Below are 25734 nucleotides of genomic sequence, written 5' to 3'. Positions count from 1 at the left end.
TGAGGGAGTCCGGGATTAGGGGGTGTCCAGGTAGCCGGACTATACCTTCAGCCGGACTCCTGGACTATGAAGATACAAGATTGAAGACTTCGTCCCGTGTCCGGATGGGACTTTCCTTGGCGTGGAAGGCAAGCTTGGCGATACGGATATTCAGATCTCCTACCATTGTAACCGACTTTGTGTAACTCTAACCCTCTCCGGTGTCTATGTAAACCGGAGGGTTTTAGTCCGTAGGACAACCCCAACATACAACAATCATACCATAGGCTAGCTTCTAGGGTTTAGCCTCCTTGATCTCGTGGTAGATCTACTCTTGTACTACCCATATCATCAATATTAATCAAGCAGGACGTAGGGTTTTACCTCCATCAAGAGGGCCCGAACCTGGGTAAAACATTGTGTCCCTTGTCTCCTGTTACCATCCGCCTAGACGCACAGTTCGGGACCCCCTACCCGAGATCCGCCGGTTTTGACATCGACATTGGTGCTTTCATTGAGAGTTCCTTTGTGTCGTCGCTTTTAGGCCCGATGGCTCCTTCGATCATCAACAACGATGCAGTCCAGGGTGAGACTTTTCTCCCCGGACAGATCTCGTCTTCGGCGGCTTCGCAGTGCGGGCCAATTCGCTTGGCCACCTTGAGCAGATCGAAAGCTACGCCCCTGGCCATCAGGTCAGATTTGGAAGTTTAAATTACACGGCTGACATCCGCGGGGACTTGATCTTCGATGGATTTGAGCCACAGCCAAGCGCGCCGCACTATCTCGATGGGCATGATCTAGCTCTGCCGCCGGACAGTGTCCTGGAGGCCGCACACGCATCGGTTCCGACCATTAATTTAGAGCCTACTGCGCCGATCGAGGATGAGTGGTTGGACGCTGCCTCAGGGGCTGCGATCTCAGAGGCAATCGAGCCAAACACCAGCCCCGCACTCTGCAAGGCCCAAGACTCCGAGTGGCCGGACTCCTCTCTGGACTCCGAGCCCTCTGCGCCCCTGCCGATCGAATCCGATTGGGCGCCAATCATGGAGTTCACCGCTGCATACATCTTTCAGCACTCGCCCTTTGGCGATATTATGAAGTCACTGAAGTCTCTCTCTTTATCAGGAGAGCCCTGGCCGGACTACGGTCAGCTAGGTTGGGATAAGGACGATGAAGAAATTCAAAGCCCACCCACCACCCATTTGGTAGACACTGTCGATAATTTAAACGATGTGCTCAACTTCGACTCCGAAGACATCGACGGCATGGACGACGATGCAGGAGACGCATATGAACCAACGCCTGTAGGGCATTGGACAGCCACCTCATCTCATGATGTGTACATGGTGGATACCCCTAAAGGAAGCGACAACGAGGAACACAGGGATGCAACGAGGGATCGATCTCTCAAAAAGCAAAAGCGGCAGCGTAAACGCCGCTCCAAGCCCCGCCTCGATACAGACCCAGCCATAGAGTAGGATGAGCCGGCAGACAACGAGCATGCCTTAGAGCAACCGTCCGAACAGGGCAACTTGGATAAAGAAACCAAACAACCCGTCCTCGGTGAAAACGGCATTCCGGACGACCTTACACCGGATAAGCCCACGGAGCATAAGGACCTCCACAAAAGGCTCGTTGCAACCGCGCGCAGCCTGAAACAGCAGAAGCGGAAGTTAAAAACTGCGGAAGACGCACTGCGAATCAGATGGAGCAAAGTACTAAACACCGCAGACAAATACAGTGGCAGTCGCCGCACGAAAAGCTATCCGAAGCGAAAACTGCTGCCTGAATTCGACGAAGAGGCCCTAGAGCCCCCGCAGTCAAAAAGTAAGAAAGCCACCCAGTCGGATAGGCGACCCCATGGCCAGCATAAAGCAGCAAGCAGCGCCGCACTCAAGCCGTCACACAACCCACTCAAGGATTCGCATCAGAAAGATGGCCCAGCTAGATCTATTTATGGGCCAAGAAAGCAAGCTCTCGTAAGCAATGCAACAACACCAGTATCCGAACATCACGGCACACCCAAATACAGGGGAGCTGCACACCCCCTATGTTTCACCGATGAGGTCCTGGATTATGAATTTCCAGCGGGATTCAAACCTGTAAACATAGAGGCGTACGACGAAACAACAGACCCTGGAGTCTGGATCGAGGATTATATCCTCCACATACATATGGCCAGAGGAGATGATCTCCACGCCATAAAATATCTACCCCTCAAGCTTAAAGGGCCAGCCCGGCATTGGCTTAAAAGCCTTCCTGAAAACACAATTGGAAGTTGGGAAGAGCTCGAGGACGCTTTCCAAGCAAATTTTCAAGGGACCTATGTCCGCCCTCCGGATGCAAACGATCTCAGTCACATAACCCAATAGCCCGGAGAGTCAGCTCGGCAGTTCTGGAATAGATTTCTCACTAGGAAGAATCAGATAGTCGACTATCCGGACGCTGAAGCCCTAGCAGCTTTCCAGCACAACGTCCGAGACGAATGGCTCGCCAGACACCTCGGCCAAGAAAAGCCAAGAACAATGGCCGTATTAACAAGCCTCATGACCCGCTTTTGCGTAGGAGAGGACAGCTGGTTGGCAAGATGTAGCACCAGTGACCCAAGTACATCTGAAATTAGAGATGGAAACGGAAAACCGCGACGCAACAAGGATCGTTGCCGGACTAAGGAAAACAGCCCGAAGAGCACGACAGTCAACGCCGGATTCAAAAGCTCACGGCAGAATCAGAAAAAGCCGCCCCTCCAAGATAACAGAGATGATTTATCCAACCTAAACAAAATCTTGGACAGGATATGTCAAATACACAGTACTCCAGGGAAGCCTGCTAACCATACCCACAGAGATTGTTGGGTTTTCAAACAATCCGGCAGACTCAACGCCGAACACAAGGGGCTCGACACACCAAGCGAAGACGATGACGAACCCCAAAAGCAGAGCACCAGGAAGCAAAAGAATTTCCCACAAGAAGTAAAAATAGTAAACTTACTTCACATAACAGAATGTGCGGCACCCATAAAGCTACACGCCACATGGCCTATCCCAAAGGAGTCTCCCCACTGGTTGTCAAAACCAATCATCTTCGATCATCTGGATTATTCTAGAAGTATCAGGCACGCAGGTTGGACTGCCTTGGTACCAATGTTTTCGAGTCGATGAGTCGACGAGTCGCTCAGGGGGGGGCGACTCTAGACTAGTCTAGACTAGTCTAGACTCATGGTCGATGAGTCGACATGGCGACGAGTCGACCTGAGTTAAGCAGCAGCCAGGGGAGGAGCACAAGTGCTCAACAGCAGCAACAGCAACAAGGGGAGTGGCACACCAGCAGCCACATCAACTAGGGGAGGAGGGGAGGAGCACAACAGCAGGAACAACAACCAGGGGAGGGGAGGAGCACAGTAGCAGGGGAGGAGGGGAGGAGCACACCATAGGAGGGGACGAGCAGAACAGCAGCAGGGGCAACCAGGGGTGGCGGCTGGAGAGGGTTCGATCGGGGGAGGGGGTGGGGGATGATCGATCTAGGTTTCCAGGGGAGATGGGCCGGCCCATATAACAGTTGGGCTCAATTTAAGTGAGTCGCTCGACCCAGAAAGAGCGACTAGTCGTGACTAGTCGAGACTAGTCGCTCGAGTCGCTCGACTCATGCCAGGAGTCGAGTCGAGAGTTTGAGTTGAACCTGGAGCAGCGACTCATCGACGAGCTTGGTACTCGATCCAATAATTGACGGACTCCAGTTTACAAATGTCTTGATGGACGGCGGCAGTGGACTAAACCTGATATATCAGGACACAATCCGCCACATGGGGATAGACCCAACAAGAATTCGCCACAGCAAAACCTCCTTTCAAGGGGTAACGCCAGGTCCGGACACCCATTGCATGGGTTTTCTCCGGCTCGAGGTTATATCCGTGTCACACCCTAGCTAGTCATGCATTAGAGTGTTGCATCATGTTTACTCTTTCATCAGAAACTTGAAATGGGGATCTGTGAAACCCTCAGAATCATTTTGAAAATGACCCAAATAAAAATTTCTCCAAAAGGGTCCAAGAAAATGCTCATGTTGCTCTCTGAAAATATTGGGCAGAGATAAAAATCAAACCAATATTTTTAAGAGCTCATAGGTATTTATTTTGGGCATTTGGAATTAATGCATAAATATTTGCTTTGGAAATATATTTCTTTATATATTAATATATGTCCAAATATTATGCCAATTATAAAGGAGCTCTGGAATAATATATCTAGCCCCTGAAAAATTTGGCATAAGTTAAATAAATGATTTAATATATTATTTAAATCAAAACAAATGTCAGAAATTAGAAAACAGGAAAAAAATAAAAGGGAGAAGCTTACCTGGGCTCCTCCCTGTGCAGCCCAGCCAGCTGGCCGGCCCAGCCAGCAGGCGGCCCAGCCCGCCTCCCTCCTCTGTCGTCTTCGTCCCGACAGAGGGAGGGGAGTGTGGCCGGCGCGCGCGCGCGCCACCGCGCCACGCCACCTCTCTCCCTGCCTGCCTGCCCTCCCCTCCTCGCCTCGATGCCCTGGACGACGCCACGCCTCCCCCCTGCTCTCTCTCACTCGCCCTCGGCTCTCCCCTCCTCTCCCTCGCTCTCTCTCTCACGGCCGAACACCACCGTCGCCGCCGTTCGCCATAGCAGCCGACTCCGGCCACCCCTCGCTCCCCCGACTAGCTCAGGAGCTCCGCCTCGACCTCCTCTTCCTCCCCACCGCTCCACGGGTCTCTGGAAGCCCTGCATCGCCGTCACGTCGCCGTTCCCCTCCTCGGGCTCCGACCACCGTCGCCGTTGATTCGCCGTCTCCAGCGCGTCCCCGAGCCCGCTTCGACGCCCACTGCAACCGCGGTGAGCTACGCCACCGTTTCCCCCTCTTCTCCCCCTCGTTCCCTCACCGTAGCCTCCTCCCCACCACGGCCGAACCTCCGCCGTCGCCGAGCTCGCCGTCGACGCAGCTCCGGTGACCATTTGGTCACCCCGGCGAGTCCAACGAGTTCGTAGGGCTCCATAGAGCATCCCTAGCGCCTCGCTTCGCTCGCCTTCGAGCTCCAACCCCGTTTCCGTGCACGACCGAACTCCGGCGGCCGCAGCCGAGCTCGCCGCCGTCGACTCCGGCCACCTCAGGCACGGCCACCACCACCGTTCGACGCGCGGGAGCAAGAGCTCTCCAACGAGCCCAAGAACGGCCTCGCCCGTGCCCTGTAGCGCGATCCCGCATCGCGCCGCCGTCTCGGGCCTCGCCGGCGTCACGTCGCCGGTGGGTTTGACCCACTTTGACCACGGCAGGAACCCCCCTGTGTCCCTGACAGGTGGGCCCAGCCCTGTAGCTAATTAGGATTAGCGCTAACCACTGTTAGTTAACCCCCTGACACTGACTAGTGGGCCCCAGCGCCACTAATTAGTAATTAGGATTAATTTAACCCTGTTTAACCCCCCTGTCACTGACGTGTGGGCCCCACACGTCAGGTTTGACCCCAGACAGCCGCAGTTGACCACTAACGTCATGCTGACGTCATGCTGGCGCAATAATTATATTTCTGGATTTAAATTAAATCAGGAAATTCCAGAATATTATTTAAACTTCAAAAATTCATAACTTTTATTCGGTAACTCCAAATTGGACAAATTATATATGAAAAATGATCAGAAAAATCCAATCTATCCATCTGTACTATTTTCATGCATGATCAAACAAGTTAAATTGATGTTTCAAGCAGAACAAGGAAAAGCACTTTAAAAGGCCATGTTTGAGTTTGAAATTTGAATCCTTGATTCAAATTTGTTCAAACCCTTCTGGTTTTAGTTGCATTAGCCCAACACACTCATATTGCTATGTTTCATGCATGCATAATATTGTTGCACATTGTTTGGTGATGGTTGTGTGTCGGTGTCCTTTGCGACAGGTTCTGCCTCCGAGGAGTACCGTGATTACCCTAACGAAGAACCATATCAGTGCATCGAACCATCAGGCAAGCAACCAACCATTTGATCATATCGATACAATCCCATATTCTCGCTCCTGCTCTCTTTTACTGCATTAAGACAACGCGTTTCAAACTGCTGTGTGCTACGGTAGTTGAACCCATTTCCTCTGCATGACCTGTCATTGCCACAGTAACTAGATGAAACCCACTAGCATGTGTAGGAGTTGTTTGAGCCATATGTATGTGTTGTTCCTACCTTGCTATGCCTGCTATGCTTAGAGTCGTGTCAGGTCTGGTTCATCTGGGTGATGGGCTAGAGTGAAATGTTTATGTCGGTAATGAGAGTGGTGTGGTGAACACGATTTGGTAAAGGTATCGATGAGAGGCCATGTAGGAGTACATGGTGGGTTGTTTCATTGAAGCCGACCTTAAGCACTGAGATATGTATGCGTGATTTAAGATACAGCTACTACCATGCATTGGGCCCTGAAATATGACCCCGCTCGACTTCTTATTCACCCTAGCTCTCTGTCCAGGAGTTGCAAGTAGTTTCTGGTGTTTGTAGCCTACTGGAGGCCGTGGACAGCGCTGACCGTAGGGGTGGGCTGTGATGCGGTAGGTACGTGGCACGGTGTACCGAATACCCGTTAGGTATCTCGGGAACCCTGTTCACATCGTTCGGGGCCGTATGGGAAACCCCGGCCGGACTCCCTACGGATGGAACCTGAATAGGCGATAAACCTGGACTAGAGGCTTAAGTGTTTAGGTAGGTCGTGGTCTACACCCACGTCGGCTTTCGCTTGAAGTCTGCCGAGCACATGTCGTGTGCAGACGCTAAGTGGTGGAAACATGTATGAAGAAGTACACCCCTGCAGGGTTATCATAATCTATTCGAATAGCCGCGTCCACGGTAAAGGACTACTTGGTTGCCTATACAGTTCATAGACAAGTAAATGGAAACTGTTAAAAGCCTCAAGATAAGTGTGAGTGCCGAGGATGGCTCTTCCGTAGGAAGACGGAGGTGGATCCTCGGTAGTGTATTGAAGTGGTGAGTAGTGGACTCGTGTGCGCAAAACCATTTCAAGTTGAAGTATCGTAGGATAGCCTAGCCAAGAGTCAAAGCTGGCTTGCTGCAATAACTCCACCAACCCTTCTTGATACTATGCATGTATGTAGGATCTGATGTAAGTCTTGCTGAGTACCTTTGTACTCATGTTGCTATAATCTACATTTTTTACAGAAGACGCTGCAACCCCTTCTGATGGGTTCTATGTAGACGTTGGCATCAACGAGTAGGCTAAAGACCCAGGTGGTGACCCTGAGTTTGTGAAGGACCACGTAGTATAGCTAGGCTTTCCAAGCCTCTTTTGTTTTACTAGTTGTCTGTACTCAGACAAGTTACTTCCGCTGCTGGTTTGTATGTGGGGTCGTGAGACCCGTACCTTTGTGTATGTTATGTATGGCTCCCTGAGCCTTAAATAAAGTACTTGTGTCATAGAGTCATGTTGTGATGCTTCGTTGTATTTGCACATATCGAGCATATTGTGTGTATGATTGAAATGCTTGGTATGTGTGGGATCTGACTATCTAGTTGTTTATCTTTAGTAGCCTCTCTTACCGGGAAATGTCTCCTAGTGTTACCGCTGAGCCATGGTAGCTTGCTACTGCTCTGGAACACTTAGGCTGGCCGGCATGTGTCCTTCTTCGTTCCTGTGTCTGTCCCTTCGGGGAAATGTCACGCTTTGAGTACCGGAGTCCTGTTAGCCCGCTACAGCCCGGTTTACCGGAGTCCTGCTAGCCCAGTGCTACAGCCCGGACCCACTTGCTGATGACCGACACGTTTGAAGCTGGGTCATGGATGCCTGTCCCTGTAAGTCTGTGCCACTTTGGGTTTACGACTAGTCATGTCAGCCCGGGCTCTTTATCATATGGATGCTAGCGACACTTTCATATACGCGAGCCAAAAGGCGCAAACGGTCCCGGGAAAAGGTAAGACGACACCCGTGGGGATACCGTGCGTGAGGCCGCAAAGTGATATGAGGTGTTACCAGCTAGATCGATGTGACATCGAGTCGGGGTCCTGACAGCGTTGGTAGCTTTAGTTGCATTAGCCCAACACACTCATATTGCCATGTTTCATGCATGCATCATATTGTTGCACATTGTTTGGTGATGCCTGTGTATCGTTATCCTTTACGACAGGATCTGTCCCCGAGGAGTACCGTGACTACCCTAACGAAGAACCGTATCCGTGCATCGAACCATCAGGCAAGCAACCAACCATTTGATCATATCGATACAATCCCATGTTCTCGCTCCTGCTCTCTTTTACTGCATTAAGACAACACGATTCAAACTGCTGTGTGCTACGGTAGTTGAACCCATTTCCTCTGCATGACCTGTCATTGCCACAGTAACTAGATGAAACCCACTAGCATGTGTAGGAGTTGATTGAGCCATATGTATGTGTTGTTCCTACCTTGCTATGCCTGCTATGCTTAGAGTCGTGTCAGGTCTGGTTCATCTGGGTGATGGGCTAGAGTGAAATGATTATGTCGGTAATGAGAGTGGTGTGGTGAACACGACTTGGTAAAGGTATCGATGAGAGGCCATGTAGGAGTACATGGTGGGTTGTTTCATTGAAGCCGACCTTAAGCACTGAGATCTGTATGTGTGATTTAAGAATCAGCTACTACCATGCATTGGGCCCGAAACCAATGGACCCTCTCGGCTTCTTATTCACCCTAGTTCTCCGTCCAGGAGTTGCAAGTAGTTTCTGGTGTTTGTAGCCTACTGGAGGCCGTGGACAGCGCTGACCGTAGGGGTGGGCTGTGATGCGGTAGGTACATGGCACGGTGTACCGAATACCCGTTAGGTATCTCGGGAACCCTGTTCACATCGTTCGGGGCCGTATGGGAAACCTCGGCCGGACTCCCTGCGGATGGAACCTGGATAGGCGATAAACCTGGACTGGAGGCTTAGGTGGTTAGGTAGGTCGTGGCCGACACCCATGTTGGGCTTCCGCTTGAAGGTTGCCGAGTACATGTCGTGTAAACGACGGTAAGTGGTGAGAGCGTGTATGAAGAAGTACACCCCTGCAGGGTTAACATGATCTATTCGAATAGCCGCGTCCGCGGTAAAGGACTACTTGGTTGCCTATACAGTTCATAGACAAGTAAATGGAAACTGTTAAAAGCCTCAAGATAAGTGTGAGTGCCGAGGATGGCTCTTCCGTAGGAAGACGGAGGTGGATCCTCGGTAGTGTATTGAAGTGGTGAGTAGTGGACTCGTGTGCGAAAAACCATTTCAAGTTGAAGTATCGTAGGGTAGTCTAGCCAAGAGTCAAAGCTGGCTTGCTGCAATAACTCCACCAACCCTTCTTGATAATATGCATGTATGTAGGATCTGATGTAAGTCTTGCTGAGTACCTTTGTACTCATGTTGCTATAATTTACATTTTTACAGAAGACGCTGCAACCCCTTCTGATGGGTTCTATGTAGACGTTGACATCAACGAGTAGGCTAAAGACCCAGGTGGAGACCCTGAGCTTGTGAAGGACCTTGTAGTATAGCTAGGCTTCCCAAGCCTCTTTTATTTTACTACTTGTCTGTACTCAGACAAGTTACTTCCGCTGCTGGTTTGTATGACTGTATGACTTGTATGTTGGGTCGTGAGACCCGTACCTTTGTGTATGTTATGTATGGCTCCCTGAGCCTTAAATAAAGTACTTGTGTCGTAGAGTCATGTTGTGATGCTTCGTTGTATTTGCACATATCGAGCATATTGTGTGTATGATTGAAATGCTTGGTATGTGTGGGATCTGACTATCTAGTTGTTTATCTTTAGTAGCCTCTCTTACCGGGAAATGTCTCCTAGTGTTACCGCTGAGCCATGGTAGCTTGCTACTGCTCTGGAACACCTAGGCTGGCCAGCATGTGTCCTTCTTCGTTCCTGTGTCTGTCCCTTCGGGGAAATGTCACGCTTTGAGTACCGGAGTCCTGTTAGCCCGCTACAGCCCGGTTTACCGGAGTCCTGCTAGCCCAGTGCTACAGCCCGGACCCACTTGCTGATGACCGACACGTTCGAAGCTGGGTCATGGATGCCTGTCCCTGTAAGTCTGTGCCACTTTGGGTTTACGACTAGTCATGTCAGCCCGGGCTCCTTATCATATGGATGCTAGCGACACTATCATATACGTGAGCCAAAAGGCGCAAACGGTCCCGGGCAAAGGTAAGGCGACACCCGTGGGGATACCGTGCGTGAGGCCGCAAAGTGATATGAGGTGTTACCGGCTAGATCGATGTGACATTGAGTCGGGGTCCTGACAATCCGGCTCTACTGATAACTTCCGCCGCGAAAAGCTGACTTTCCACATCGTCCCATTCTCGAGTCGCTATCAAGCACTGCTGGGACGCGAAGCTTTCGCCCGCTTTAACGCAATACCGCATTATGCGTCTCTTACGCTTAAGATGCCCGGTCCACGAGGCATCATCTCTTTGAAGGGGAAGCACTAAGTGCACCTCCCCCGAGCGGAGGACTGTGCGGCCGCTTTAACAGCCCCACAATAAAATGGCTTCACCAGCCAGAACATCCGAACAGGTCATTAAGACCACGGACACGAATAGACGAGTCCGGCACAAAAGTATCATTGATAAAGGCTTCATGGCCATATACCCCTGCCCTAGGGGCTCCACACATATAAAATAAGAGACAATAAAGCTCAATTTTACATATTTTACTTTATACTTTGTTTATTTAATATAACTTTTGTTCGGCACGACCCTTTTTTTAACTTAGTTCCTCTCTTTTACAGATGAATATCGTGCTGCGCCCGTCCAAGATACGGCACAACGAAGACACAGGCGCAGACATGCAGTAGGGACCCGTTCCAAGGATTCTTTTCAGATTAAGACCCTGCGTAAACCTTTTTTACTGTCTCTTGTTGATATACATCCCCTGGTTTTCTCTGGTATAACCAAGGAGGAGGCTAGCGTCTTGGCATGTGGCCACGTTAGAATTTTTGCGCGTACCTGGACACTAGGGGCTTTTAACCAAGGGCGTTGTTTTGCCCGCCCTCATAAAGACCGAATACCTTAGGGAGTGTTCGGCGTCGCGAGTTTGGCCTTATATGCATTAGCTCCGAATCATGTCTTTGGTCAAATGTTGGGTTACACGGCTCCTGTGTTCGGCTGCCTTACGTTCCGCTCTATCGGCTAAGGCGGCGCCAGGAGAACTACTGCGATTGTGCCCCGGTTTGGCCGGGCGAGCACCTCAGTAGAGAATGCCGAAAACTGACTGTCATGATATAGCGTGAGACTGGTCAACCACTCGATGACCTACCGGAATCTATAGGATTCCTCCGCTTTAACAAAGGGCCGTTTCCCGGCCAGGCACATACGCGCCCCGAATTCGGGCGAGCACAGTCGCCACCAGGGGCTATCTAAGTAGCCTCACTATCAAGCTCCTATGGCTAAGTGAAAGTGATAAAGCATTATAGTCTGATTGCCTAGTTCGCTGCGCTATCACCTCCTTTGTAGGACCAAGACGTTGGATTAAGTGTGAAAAAGCGCCTTCTGCGAACACCCCGGCATTATGTGCATGGGGGCTGAAGCCGACGACTGCCATCTTTCAGATTTTATATAAACGGACGCACAGGAGGTGTTAAAATACTTGCAGGACACAAGTATAAAAAGTTCCTATAATTTATCAAAATATTGTTTTACAATCACGTACGCTATTCGAAGATAGCATCCTTCGAGCACTGCGACTCTATTACACGAGCACCTTGCAGAACTTCCTGAAAATAGTGCTCGGCAGGTACTCGGCTTCTGTCCGAATCTTGGGATGCAACAGCTGTGGTCTCCATTTCCGCCCAGTATGTCTTGACATGGGCAAGAGCCATCCGCGCACCCTCTATGCATGCTGACCTCTTAATTGCATTAATTTGTGGCACCGCACCAAGGAACTGCTGCACCAAGCTGAAATAACTCTTCGGCTCCGATCTCCCCAGCCACAAATGACTCCTGACGCACTTCATGGCGAGTCCGGACAACCTATTCAGCTCGGCACACTCGGCCAGGCGATCGGCCACTGATAGTGGATGCCCTGGATTGTGGAACTGCGACCAGAAGAGTTTCTCCACTTCGCAATCTTTTTGATCTCAAAAGTGTTCGGCCGCATCAGCAGCACTCGCCGCCAAATCCAGATAGGTGTTCGCCGTACTCCACAGTCGGTCCAACGGAGCATGCTTAGGATCACAAAACTTCCTCCACAGCATATAGGGCTTTCTAGCCGCGATTTCTCCAGCCTGACGCAGCTCCTCCTTAGCAGCTCTCTTCGCAGAGCGAGCATCCATGGCATCGGCAACGGCCTTCTTCAAGTCCATCTGCTCCGCTCGGTCTTATTTTTCAAGAAGCTTGTAACGGTCAGCAACGCTTTTTAGCTTCACGGCCATCTCGGCCATCTCTTTCTTGCTTCGGCAGTGAGCAGCCTGTTCGGCTCTCAGCTCTTTAAGGGCCCTTTCGGCAGCCGCATCACTCTTTCTGGCTTGTTCCTTGGCTCGGGCAAGTTCCGCCCGAAGACTCTCCACCGCGGCCGCACCATCTGCATCAAAGGCACATGTTGTAAGATACTGACATAAGCTCCTCCTACAAAGTGCCGCGGGAGGGATTACATATGCCTCGTCAAGCCGCTTGTTAACAAGCACGATGTCGGCATCGGCCACGTCAAGTTGCCGCTTTAGCGCGGCAAAATCATTAGTTCGGTTGGATTCCGGACACTTCACCACCTACATTCAAAGGTGGTATTTTAGACCTGGGATTATGATCCTCTGCGCGCCGTCACTTCTGACAACGCATAGAGTCTCAAGGGCTACTATCTATACAGGGCACATTAATGACAATCCCGACTCCTTTACATCCTACCTTGGCTCTCATCTCTGCTCCGGGGGTTTGTACCACCATAGGGTTATTCAGGGGTGTAGGGGTCATGCCACTTTTTAATGCAAACCTTTGGGTGACAAATGAATGCGTGGCTCCAGAATCAAACAAGATAATTGCAGGTGTTGAGTTGACAAGGAACGTACCCAACACGACATCCGGGTCTTCCTGGGCTTCTTCAGCAGTGACGTGATTCACACGACCCTTGCCGTTGTTGGGCAGGTTGCGAGGAGCTTGGTTCCTTGGTGGCATTCCACGGCCTTGCTCTAGGTTCTGTGCATTAGGGCGCGGGGCGTCGGGCTTCTTATTGGGGCAATTCTTGGAGTAGTGTCCTGGCTGACCACATCCAAAGCAAGTGACTTGGTTGGGGTTGCTGCTCTTGCCGGCATTGTTATTGGGGTTGTTGAAAGCTGGCCTAGGGTTGGCATACTATTGAGGCTGATAGTTGGTGCGGGGTGCAGGAGCTCTTGGCTGCTGATAGGTTGGCTTGACCGGGGCGGGCTGCCACGGGCGAGGCTTCTGGTTGCTGGAGCTACATTTGCTGATCATCTTGCGCTTACGGGTATCATCCAAAGCACGTCGCTTGTCCTCAAGCATGAGTGCCTTGTTCACTAGATCAGGAAAGGTCGGGCATTCACACACAACAAGCGAGTACTGTAGAGTCTGGTTAAGGCCTTCCATGAAGCGCTCCCTTTTGGCAACATCAGTGCTGACATCTTCAGGGGCATACCTTGAGAGAACACTGAACTTCTGCATGTACTCCTTGACAGTGCTACTACCTTGCTTCAGGGCTCGGAACTCACGCTTCTTGATGGCCATGATTCCAGAAGGAATGTGGGCCTTGCGGAATTCTGCCTTGAAGTCATTCCAAGTGATGTTCTACTCAGCATGCATGGCCTTGAATCCATCCCACCAAGCTCTAGCAGTTCCCCCGAGACAGTGAGTAGCATATGCCACCTTCTCACGGTCTTCAGTGCATCCGACTAGTTCCAGCAGATCCTCAATGGTGCGGACCCAGCCGTCTGCATCCAGGGGTTCAGCAGTCTCGACGAAGGTGGGTGGTGCATGCTTCTTGAACTCCACCAACGTGGAACATCCATTGCCGTTTCCCGCCGGCTGGCGGCTGACAGCTTGAGCAATCATCTGGAGGGCTGCAGTGTTGGCTTGGCGTTCCTCTCGGAAGGCTTGGAGAAGCTGAACCATGTCCATGTTTGGAGGTGGTGGTGGTGGTGGAGCTTGTCCTTGGGTTTGGTCCTGACTGGCTCCTTCTCCGACTTCTTGCTGCTGGGTAGAGGTACCAGTACGAGTTACAATAGGCATCCCGTTGGAGCGATCAAAGTCTCATGATTGGGAAAGATGGGGAAAGCAATTTAGATGGGATGTCTAGTAAGGGGGTTGGTATGACACTAATTGTTTTCATGCAAGGGCCAAAAGGCCAAACACATTCATTAAAATCCAAATGGGTGATGTAGTCGCTTACAAGTTCCCGTAGGAAAGTACGACGTCCATCAAACACATCAAAAGCAAACACAACACTACATGGTTTCATATGAACCATTACAAGGACTCGACTTCGCATAGGGGTACACGACCTATCCTACCGTAGGGGTTACTAACGGGCATATCCGGGTTGCGAATGATGCCTAAGTGGTGGAATGCTCGGTCGCGTAGTCTGGCTCTTCCGGGTCTTCCTCCTCGTCATCGGTGGCCTGACTTTCCTCTTCACTTGAAGGGGTGGGGGAGTGGAGGAGCTCAACATGGCGTTGCTTTGCCAGTGGTGCGAAGAGCTTGCGGTATTCCTTTGCGCTCATGTGGTGTTGCTATGGGGGTCCTTCATCCTTTGGGGGTCTTCTGCCTCGGTATGCGATTGCGGGCTGACCAGGGGGAGCACCTTCCTTCTTGATCCTATCCGTCATCTCTTGTGCTTGGCGAAGAAGTGCCTTGGTCTCATGAAGTTCCTTTCGGAGTTCCATTGATTCCGAGGCCAAGTGTTGTGCCAAACTATCAGCACAAAGGCTGAAGTAGGTCTGGAATCGGAGTGGAAGTCCTTCTTCTAATGGTGGAGCTGGTACACTGCTCTCATCCTCACCTTCCTTCCGATAAGGCAAGAAGCGGGTTGCCAACTCGTCTGCCATCTCTGGAAGAAGGTCTCAGAGGCGGGTGAGTGCCTTGAGGGTTGCCGTCTCGACGGCAAGAACTAGTGTTGCCATCTGGGGTCCCTCAAAGAACCAGCTTGTTGGAGAGTCATTGGCCTTCACGATCACTTCCACATGATACTCCGTCTCGGTGTCATTGATCCAATGCTCATGGTAGGTGAAAATGGGGGCTCGGTGGAACTGGCACTTCTTGAGGCTATCCTCGAGAAGCACGGGAAACCCGGTGGTCAGGAAGTCTTCGGGTACGGCAGCCATCTACAAAGGTTGAATGGGAGAAGTCAATAAGGGAAATATATCTTGGGTTGGGTAAGCTTTAGAAAAGAAGAGAAGTTTAGATGGTCTCAAGCTAACTAACGTCCATGCTAACTAAGGCTTCCTACAGTCAGGATGGCTCTGATACCAGCTCTGTGGGGACCCCAACTCATAAGTCGAGATCACCGAATGCACGTGTACAGTGATCCCAGAGATCAATGCCCACTGAACACACAGAAGGTGAATAACAAGAGTCTTACATCTATACATACCGTCTTACACAAATTATGACCATTATGGTCAAGTCTTACATTGATAAAGCCTTAAGGGCTGAACATCAAATGAAACACAAGCAGCGGAAATCTTCGTCGATAAGTAGAACCCATGTCATCTGCCTTAACCCTACCAGCATTCTGACTGGGAAGTTCGCATGTTCGTCTCCAAAGAATTCTTCTTCGAACTCCGGTTCTTCCATGCCTGGCCAATTAAATAACCAGTGGCAAGCCAATGAGTACTTTGAATGTACTCGCAAGCAACCCATGTTTTGGTTCAAGGTACAACAATGCATGATATAGGTAAATTTTTGCGGAAAGCAAGTTTTGAGTGCAATGACATGTTCAACAACTTGTAAGACATGCATCAGGAGAATTTATTTAACCATGAGGACAGGTTACAGATATCAACATAAATAGAGTGGGTATCAACCCAACTTAATCATGTCAAGTACTTTGACTTGACCCAAGTAGTTCTTCCCACTTATCCAAACACACACTGGTTTGTAAACATGTGGACGTAGCCCAAGAGCGGTTACCCAACTGTCCTTGACCGTGGACACGGCTATTCGAATAGTTTTACACTCTGCAGAGGTTGCACACTTTACCCACAAGATCTGGGGAACTTTCGTGTCATCCACGCCCCGTGGTAACACAAGTACCCGGGGTAAGCACCCGATCACTATCTTTCCCTATATGACACTAACAAGGAGTCCACTTGTTGTTCCGTATCCTCACGATGTACATCGTACGAGATTCACTCGAGATCGTAACATCTGAGAGGGGACGCAACGGTGTATCCGGTGCCCTGTAAAGACAGTCATGGTCGCCCTACCTGGCACGACCCCGTCCCGAGAGAGAGCACCAACTCTCCCCCGTCACTAGTAATGCGGGCTCCAAGCTAGTATCGGCCTAAGTAATCAATAATGCCCTTTCCCATATAAGGGTAGAGTGGTTGCGCATGTAAGGTTGGCATAACGGTCGCAACTTAAACCAATCCGTTTTTGAAAACAACACACACACTTGCCTCAGTACATCACTTCGTCATCAAGTGGCTACCCAAATCATCATCTCCCTCGAGCATAAGTGGCACCCGACGGGGTTTTTGAAAAGTCCTTTGAAAATACTTGGTCTCCATCACTATGCATATTCCCGTCCCTTTTTGCGTAGCACTACTTTAGCATCCTATCTACTCCCACCAGCATAACCCTCATAGAAGGGTTGGGTCATGCATCATGCAAGTGTCAATGAGAAAAGCAACGGAGGCAAACTACCTCAAGTGGTCACCATTTTATCATGACTTCGATGCAAGCAATAAAAGTGTTATATGACATGCATAAAAAAGGTTTCATAGACATGGTCAAAGGGCTGCTTGCCTGGCTCAGCAAAGTCTTCTGGGTCTTCAAAGTCTTCTGGTCCAACTCCTTCGTCAGCAACGCAATCTATCGTCGCAAAATAATAACGAGAAAATAAGGCAATAATAAAGCAGAAAAACCAAAGTGCTTAGAAAAATGTCAACTCATTTTTGTTAAATACTAGGTTGAAAACTAAGAAGGGGAAAATTTCTAGTTTTGGATTTAGAGTTATATAAGAGGGGAAATGGATTTCCAAACAGAGATTAAACTGCTCAAATTTGAATTTAAATTTGAACAGTACATAAAATTTGGTTGGACACAAATGAAAGTTACACCATTAAATAGGTGGGATTTTTAGAAAAATATGGGAGTTGGAATTATTGCATTTGGATTAATATTTAATCCTGTGGAATTTTTGCAAGTTTCCAAAAAAAAAGAAAAAGGAGAAGCAGCACTGTGCAACTGGGCCAGAAGGGCCACAGTGCAGCAGGCCTAGAGGGATCCAGCCCGCGCAAGGCTGCCACGTCGAAGGCGTATTTGGGAAATACGTCTCCAGCCGACGCAGCGAACTGGTGCGCGCGCGTGTGTGTTTAAACCTGACGGGTGGGGCCCACCTGTCAGAGTGTGAGGCTGACCGACGGGCCCCACGGCCGTCGTCTTCAACCTCGGCCTAAAGAGGGAGGCAAGCTCACCGGCTTTGTTTCCGGGCACGGCGGGGTGAGCTGATGGCACCGCTGGACTCCTCGTCGAGTCGCCGTTCGGGTGGTGCCGGAGTTGGCCGGAGGGGAGCAGTGGTTCGCCGGCGACGAGGTTCGTGGCGGAGGAGCATCGGGCGTTGATGGCTCTGGCCGTTTCCGACTGCAAGAGAGAGGAGAAATAGAGGGGAAATGATCAGGGAGGTGTGGAGGGTCCAGATCGAGAGAGAGGAGGTGCGGAGGGAGCCCGTACCCCGAGATCGACGATGACCCGAGGCGGCGGAGCTCGAGCTCGATCTTGAGCTCGGGTGCTCCTGGAAGAGAGTGGAGGGCACAGCGGGCCTTTTTGGAGTAGGTAGGAGCGAGTGGTGGTGAGTAAGAGGCTCGGGGAGGCCTTTAAGTAGGCGAGCCACGGCTCACCGTAGACCCGTGCGCCGGCGAGATTGTTGTCGTTGTTGTGGGTCACGGGGACGCGCGTGGACATCTCTGGGGTGCTCATGGGTTCGGTCCAGAGCGAGGGAAAGAAGAGAGAGAGGGAGCAGGGGGCCAGAGGCACCGCGCGTGTGAGCTCGCTCACTGGAGCTCTCGGGCGGTTGGTGCGCGTGCGAGCAGGGGCAGGAGAGAGAGAGGGAGGAGGGGGCCAACCAGCTGCCGTGTCCCGGACGCCGGGGCGTCTCGTCGGGCGCGCTAGGGAGGCCCGAGGTAGCCGGAGGTGCTTGGCAGGGGGCGGCTACAGTGCGGGAGCGCACTGTAGCGCGCTCCAGAGCGCCCAAATGGCATGCCATGGCATAAAAAAGGGGAAGTGGGCGTGGCCACTTGTGTCCAGTAGTGCTAGGGAGTAGTAAAGAAAGGGTAGGAAGCATTGGATGCCATGGATGGCCACTGGAATGAGGAGGGAGGTGAGAAAGGAGAAGAATGCTGCTATCCAGAAGGGTAAATGGGGGTGTTTCACCCCTCAATCATTGAGCTGAGGCTAGGGAAGAGTTGCTGGAGGTAGAGGGGGACTAGGAGGAGATGTGGTAAAAAGTGGAGCTAAAGGAGAATAGTTTTAGTGGTCAAAATGGTGATTTTTGAAAAGTGGCAAAAGGTGTTTGTTAAAGGTTTTGGCAAGCAAATGATTTCCAATTGCCATAAGACTCCACAGGGTGAAATGACACATATAATTAGGGCCTTCCACCAAGTTGGAGCTTATTTGGGCAAAGTTGCCAATGCAACTTTGGTAAACCCTAGAAATTAGCAGAAATAGACTTGTGTAGATCTAGTTGAGCATAACACTTCTCCTTGATGCACTACTTGGTGTAGTGGCCTCATTGGGTCATGTGAACATGCTCATAAAAGTTGGGGTTAAGGAGAGAAAGTTGGTAGTACAAACTTGATCAAATTTGATTCTGGTCAGAGAGGGTTTTGGGGGGATTTCATGGGGTTATACTATTCTCCATGACATGGGACTTGGCAAGATCATCAAACATGTCATATGTGACATGCTAGAATTTTCTTGGAATTGTTGGAGAATATTTCCTTTGTAAATATTTCAAAAGCTTGAAATATCCAGAAAGGGTTTTTGAGGGATTTGACCAATATTTTGAACATGACCATGTGTTGAAACTCTTATATATGGGAAATATATGCCCACTGAGTTTCCCTGATTTTTTTCAAATATTTTTGAAACTATAAAATAATTTTTCCCTATTAAAGACCATTTCTGGCCTTAAGAAAAATCTTTTAAATAAAATAGGAAAATAACTTTTAAAATTATATTTTTGTGGTTTCTGGGTGTCCTATATCTAATAGGAGTCAAATATTTTTTGGAAAGATTTTTACTGTCCTTAATTAAGTTCTTGCAGTGCAAACCTCAATTCAGGGGTTTTTGGAAAACTAATTTTTGAAAATACTTTTTGGCCAAATTGTTTTTGTAAGAAAATACTATATTGCTCTATACACATGGCATGATCATTTGGGAAGAAGTTTGGGGCAAGGAGATGAACTACAGAAGGTGGAGTAGTTGACTTTAAAGAGCACTTGAAAAACCACACAGAGAAAACCAACTTCAAAACAAAAGCTAAATAATGCAAAAGTTCTTTTTTGCTGGTCCAAATTTTCATGCTTTATTAATGCAAAATGAAGTGTTACAATATGCAGGGTGTGACAGTGGGGTTCTGGCAAACCCTTAAGGTTCAAACACTGGGGTGCGCGCGAAGTCTTTCCCTCCTACCGATCTACGCCCTAGCTCGCTAAGATCTCGTGGACGAACTCGATGAACTCGCAACACAGAGAGACACGGGGTTTATACTGGTTCGGGCCACTGTTGTGGTCTAATACCCTACTCCAGTGTGGTGATGGTGGATTGCCTCTAGGGCTGATGATGAACGGTACAAGGGAAGAACAGCCTCCTGAGGTTGAGGTGTTCTTGTGGCTAGGGTAGGCTCTCGATCGGGTTGGATCAAGCTAAGATGAGATGCCTCTACTATGGTGGCTAGCTCTACTTATATAGGCCCTGGTCCTCTTCCCAAATATCGAGCGGGAAGGGAGCCAAAAACGATGGGCAAATTTGAAGGGGGGCGGCTAGTACAAGCTATCCTGACAAAAGTGGTCTTCGCCTGCGGAAAGCTTTGGTGGTGACGTCGTCTTGGGCTCCATGATGACCTCCGCCTTGCCGCCCTCCTAGTCTTGGTCTCGTTGCACCAATATAGCAACCTTTGCCTGATGCCTCGGTACTCTTCGCCTGCGCTGGACTCCTTCGCACCAAAGAGGAAATAAGGACGCCGCGCGCGCTGGCGCCCGCCTGGTGTCGTTCGTCATGGCTCACGTCACGAGAGCCTCGTGAGGTTTGCCCCGCCATGATATCTCCTCTCCTCGTGAGCCTGCCTGGCTAGGCCACTCTAGAGGAGGTCTTGCATCGTCTGCCTCGCGAGGCTTGGACCCTCGCGAGGGTCTTGGATGCCTTCTTAATGAAGATGGGTCGTATGGCCTGCTGGCTTAGCCACGCCGTGGGCCGCAGGCAGGCAAGTCTGGGGACCCCCGTTCCAAGAACGCCGACAAACACTGAAAGGGTTTACTAGAGTCAATAATCTAGTTCACATCGCTAATGTGATAAACACCCAAGAGTAATAAGGTGCGATCATGTTTTGCTTTGTGAGAGAAGTTTTAGTCTACGGGTCTGCCTCATTCAGATCAGTAAGTATTTTGCAAATTTGTATGTCTACAATGCTCTGCACGGAGCTACTCTAGCTAATTGCTCCCACTTTCAATATGTATCCAGATTGAGACGCAGAGTCATCTGGGTCGGTGTAAAAGCTTACATCGACGTAACTCTTTGTCACCTCCATAACCGAGAAATATTTGCTTAGACCTCTTTAGGTACCTAAGGATAATTTTGACCGTTGTCCAGTGATCTACTCCTAGATCACTTTCTTACCCCCTTGCCAAACTCATGGCAAGGTACACAATAGGTCTGGTACACAACATAGCATATGAGGGAGTCCTGGATTAGGGGGTGTCCGGACGGCCGAACTATACCATCAGCCGGACTCCAGGACTATGAAGATACAAGATTGAAGACTTCGTCCCGTGTCCGGATGGGACTTTCCTTGGCGTGGAAGGCAAGCTTGGCGATGCGGATATTCAAGATCTCCTACCATTGTAACCGACTTTGTGTAACCCTAACCCTCTCCGGTGTCTATATAAACCGGAGGGTTTTAGTCTGTAGGACAACTTTATCATACAACAATCATACCATGGGCTAGCTTCTAGGGTTTAGCCTCCTTGATCTCGTGGTAGATCTACTCTTGTACTACCCATATCATCAATGTTAATCAAGCAGGACGTAGGGTTTTACCTCCATCAAGAGGGCCCGAACCTAGGTAAAACTTCGTGTCCCTTGTCTCCTGTTACCATCCGGCCTAGACGCACAGTTCGGGACCCCCTACCCGAGATCCGCCGGTTTTGACACCGACATTGGTGCTTTCATTAAGAGTTCCTCTGTGTCGTCACTTTTGGGCCCGATGGCTCCTTCGATCATCAACAACGATGCAGTCCAGGGTGAGACTTTTCTCCCCGGACAGATCTTCGTCTTCGGCGGCTTCGCAGTGCGGGCCAATTCGCTTGGCCACCTTGAGCAGATCGAAAGCTACGCCCCTGGCCATCAGGTCAGGTTTGGAAGCTTAAACTACACGGCGGACATCCACGGGGATTTGATCTTCGACAGATTAGAGCCACAGCCGAGCGCGCCGCACTGTCTCGAGGGGCATGATCTAGCTCTGCCACCAAACAGTGCCCTGGAGGCCACACACGCACCGGTTTCGACCCTTAATTCGGAGCCTACTGCGCCAATCAAGGATGAGTGGTTGGACGCCACCTCGGGGGCTGCGATCTCAAAGGCGATCGAGCCGAACGCCAGCCCCGTGCTCCGCATGGCCCATGACTCCGAGGAGCCGGATTCCTCTCCGAACTCCGAGCACCCCGCGCCCCTACCGATCGAATCCGATTGGGCGCCGATAATGGAGTTCACCACCGCGGACATCTTTCAGCACTCGCCCTTCGGCGACATCCTGAATTCTTTAAAGTCTCTCTCTTTATCAGGAGAGCCCTGGCCGGACTGTGGTCAGCAAGGATGGGATACGGACGATGAAGAAATTCAAAGCCCACCCACCACCCACTTGGTAGCCACCGTCGACAATTTAAACAACGTGCTCAACTTCGACTCCGCAGACATCGACAGCATGGACGACGATGCAGGAGACGCAGATGAACCAACGCCCATAGGGCATTGGACAGCCACCCCATCTCACGATGTGTACATGGTGGATACCCCTAAAGGAAGCGACAACGAGGAAAAAGGGGAAGGAACGAGGGACCGATCCCTCGAAAAACAATCAAAGTGTCGGCATAAACGCCGACCCAAGCCCCGCCTCGATAAAGACCCAGCCATAGAGCAGGATGAGCCGGTAGACAACGAGCAGGCCTTAGAGCAACCGTCCGAACAAGGCAACACGGATAGAGAAACCGAACATCCCTCCCCCGGCGAAAATGGCACTCCGGACGACCTTACGCCGGATAAACCCACGGAGCAGAAGAACCTCCACAAGAGGCTCGTTGCAACAGCACACAGCCTGAAAAAGCAGAAGCGGAAGCTAAAAACGGCAGAAGATGCACTCAAGATCAGATGGAGCAAAGTTATCAATACCGCAGATAAATACGGCGACAGTCGCCGCACTAAAAGCTATCCGAAGAGAAAGTTGCTGCCTGAATTCGACGAAGAGGCCTTAGAGCCCTCGCATTCAAAAAATAAGAAAGCCACACGGTCGGATAGACGACCCCATGGCCAGCATAAAGCGGCAAGTGGCGCCGCACTTAAGCCGGCATGCGACCCACTTAAGGATTCGCATCATGGCCCAGCCAGGTCCATTTACGGGCCAAGAAAGCAAGCTCTCGTAAGCAATGCAATAAAGCCATTATCAGAATCCGGCACACCCAAATACAGGGGCGCCGCACACCCCCTATGTTTCGCCGATGAGGTCCTGGATTATGAATTTCCAGAGGGATTCAAACCCGTAAACATAGAGGCATATGATGGAACAACAGACCCTGGAGTCTGGATCGAGGATTATATCCTCCACATACATATGGCTAGAGGAGATGACCTCCACGCCATAAAATACTTACCCCTCAAGCTTAAAGGGCATGCCCGGCATTGGCTTAAAAGCCTTCCTGAAAACACAATCGGAAGTTGGGAGGAGCTCGAGGATGCTTTCCGAGAAAATTTTCAAGGGACCTATGTCCGCCCTCCGGATGCAGACGATCTTAGTCACATAACTCAACAGCCCGGAGAATCAGCTCGGCAATTCTGGAATAGATTTCTCACTAAAAAGAATCAGATAGTCGACTGTCCGGACGCCAAAGCCTTAGCAGCTTTCAGGCATAATGTCCGAGACGAATGGCTCGCCAGACACCTCGGCCAAGAAAAGCCAAAAACAATGGCCGCACTAACAAGCCTCATGACCCGCTTTTGTGCAGGAGAGGACAGCTGGTTGGCAAGATGTAGCACCAGCGACCCAAGTACATCCAAAACTAGGGATGGAAACGGAAAACCGCGACGCAATAAGGACCGTCGCCGGACTAAGGAAAAAAGTCCGAAGAGCACGGCAGTCAACACCGGATTCAAAAGCTCATGACAGAATTAGACAAAGCCGCCCCTTCAGGATAACAGGGATGATCCATCCAACTTAAACAAAATCCTGGACAGGATATGTCAAATACACAGTACTCCCGGGAAGCCTGCCAACCATACCCACAAAGATTGTTGGGTCTTCAAACAATCCGGCAGACTCAATGCCGAACACAAGGGGCTCGACATACCAAGCGAAGACGATAACGAACCCCAAAAGCAGAACACAAGGAAACAAAAGAACTTCCCACAAGAAGTAAAAACAGTAAACTTACTTCACATAACAAAACGCGCGGCGCCCATAAAGGTACGCGCCACACGGCCTATCCCAAAGGAGTCTCGCCACTGGTTGTCAAAACCAATCATCTTCGACCATCTGGATTACTCCAGAAGTACCAGGAACGCAGGCTGGACTGCAATGGTACTCGATCCAATAATCGGCGGACTCCAATTTACAAATGTCCTAATGGACAGCGGCAGCGGTCTAAACCTGATATATCAGGACACAATCCGCCACATGGGGATAGACCCAACACGAATTCGTCACAGCAAAGCCTCCTTTCAAGGGGTAACGCCAGGTCCGGACACCCGGTGCATGGGTTTTCTCCGGCTTGAAGTTATATTCGGCTACCCCGATAACTTCCGCCATGAAAAGCTAACTTTCCACATCGTCCCATTCTCAAGTCGCTATCAAGCACTACTGGGACGCGAAGCTTTCGCCCGCTTTAACACAATACCGCATTATGCATCTCTAACGCTTAAGATACCCAGTCCACGAAGCATCATCTCTTTGAAGGGGAAAAGCATTGAAGTGCACCTCCCCCAAGCGAAAGACTGTGCGGCCGCTTTGACAGCCCCACAATAAAATGGGTTCACCGGCCAAAAACATCTGAACAGGTCATTAAAGACCACGGACGCGGATAGACGAGTTCGATACAAAATTATCATTGATGCAGGCTTAACGGCCACACACCCCTGTTCTAGGGGCTCCGCACCTGTAAACTAAGAGACAATCAAGCTCGGTTTCACATATTTTACATTACACTTTGTTTATTCAATATAAATTCTGTTCAGCACGACCCTTTTTTCAACTTAGTTACTCTCTTTTTACAGATGACCATCATGCTGCGCCCATCCAGGATACGACACAACGAAGACACAGGCGCAGACGTGCAGTAGGGACCCGTTCTAAGGATTCTTTTTAGATTAAGACCCTGCGTAAACCTTTTTTACTGTCTCTTGTTGCTATATATCCCCTGGTTTTCTCTGATATAACCAAGGAGGAGGTTGGTGTCTTGGCATGTGGCCACGTTAGAATTTTTGCGCGTACCTGGACACTAGGGGCTTTTTAATAAAGGGTGTTGTTTCGCCTGCACTCATAAAGACCGAACACCTTAGGAGTGTTCGGCGTCGCGAGTTTTGGCATTATATGCATCAGCTCCGAATCATGTCTTTGGTCAAATGTTGGGTTGCCCGGCTCCTGTGTTCGGCTACCTTACGTTCCGCTCTATCGGCTAAGGTAGCACTAGGAGAACTACTGCGATTGTGCCCCGGTTAGGCCGGGCGAGCACCTCAGTAGAGAAAGCCGAAAACTGACTGTCATGATGTAGCGTGAGACTGGTCAGCCACTCGATGACCTACCGGAATCTATAGGATTCCTCCGCCTTAACGAAGGGTCGTTTCCCGGCCAGGCACATACCCGCCCCGAACTCGGGTGAGCGCAGTCGCCACCAGGGGCTACCTAAATAGTCCCATTGTCAAGCTCCTATGGCTAAGTGAAAGTGTTAAAGCATTATAGTCCGGTTGCCTAGCCCGCTGCGCTATCACCTCCTTTGTAGGACCAAGACGTTGGATTAAGTGTGAAAATGCGTCTTCTACGAGCACCCCCGCACTATGTGCGTGGGGGCTGAAGCCAACTACTGCCATCTTTCATATTTTGTATATATATATCTTAAAACGGCCGCACAGGAGGTGTTCCCAGTACTT

This window comes from Triticum dicoccoides, chromosome 1A (assembly GCF_002162155.2).
Source record: "Triticum dicoccoides isolate Atlit2015 ecotype Zavitan chromosome 1A, WEW_v2.0, whole genome shotgun sequence".
Classification (NCBI taxonomy): domain Eukaryota; kingdom Viridiplantae; phylum Streptophyta; class Magnoliopsida; order Poales; family Poaceae; genus Triticum; species Triticum dicoccoides.
The sequence above is the reverse complement of the archived record's forward strand: the minus strand, read 5'-3'. Positions refer to the sequence as shown.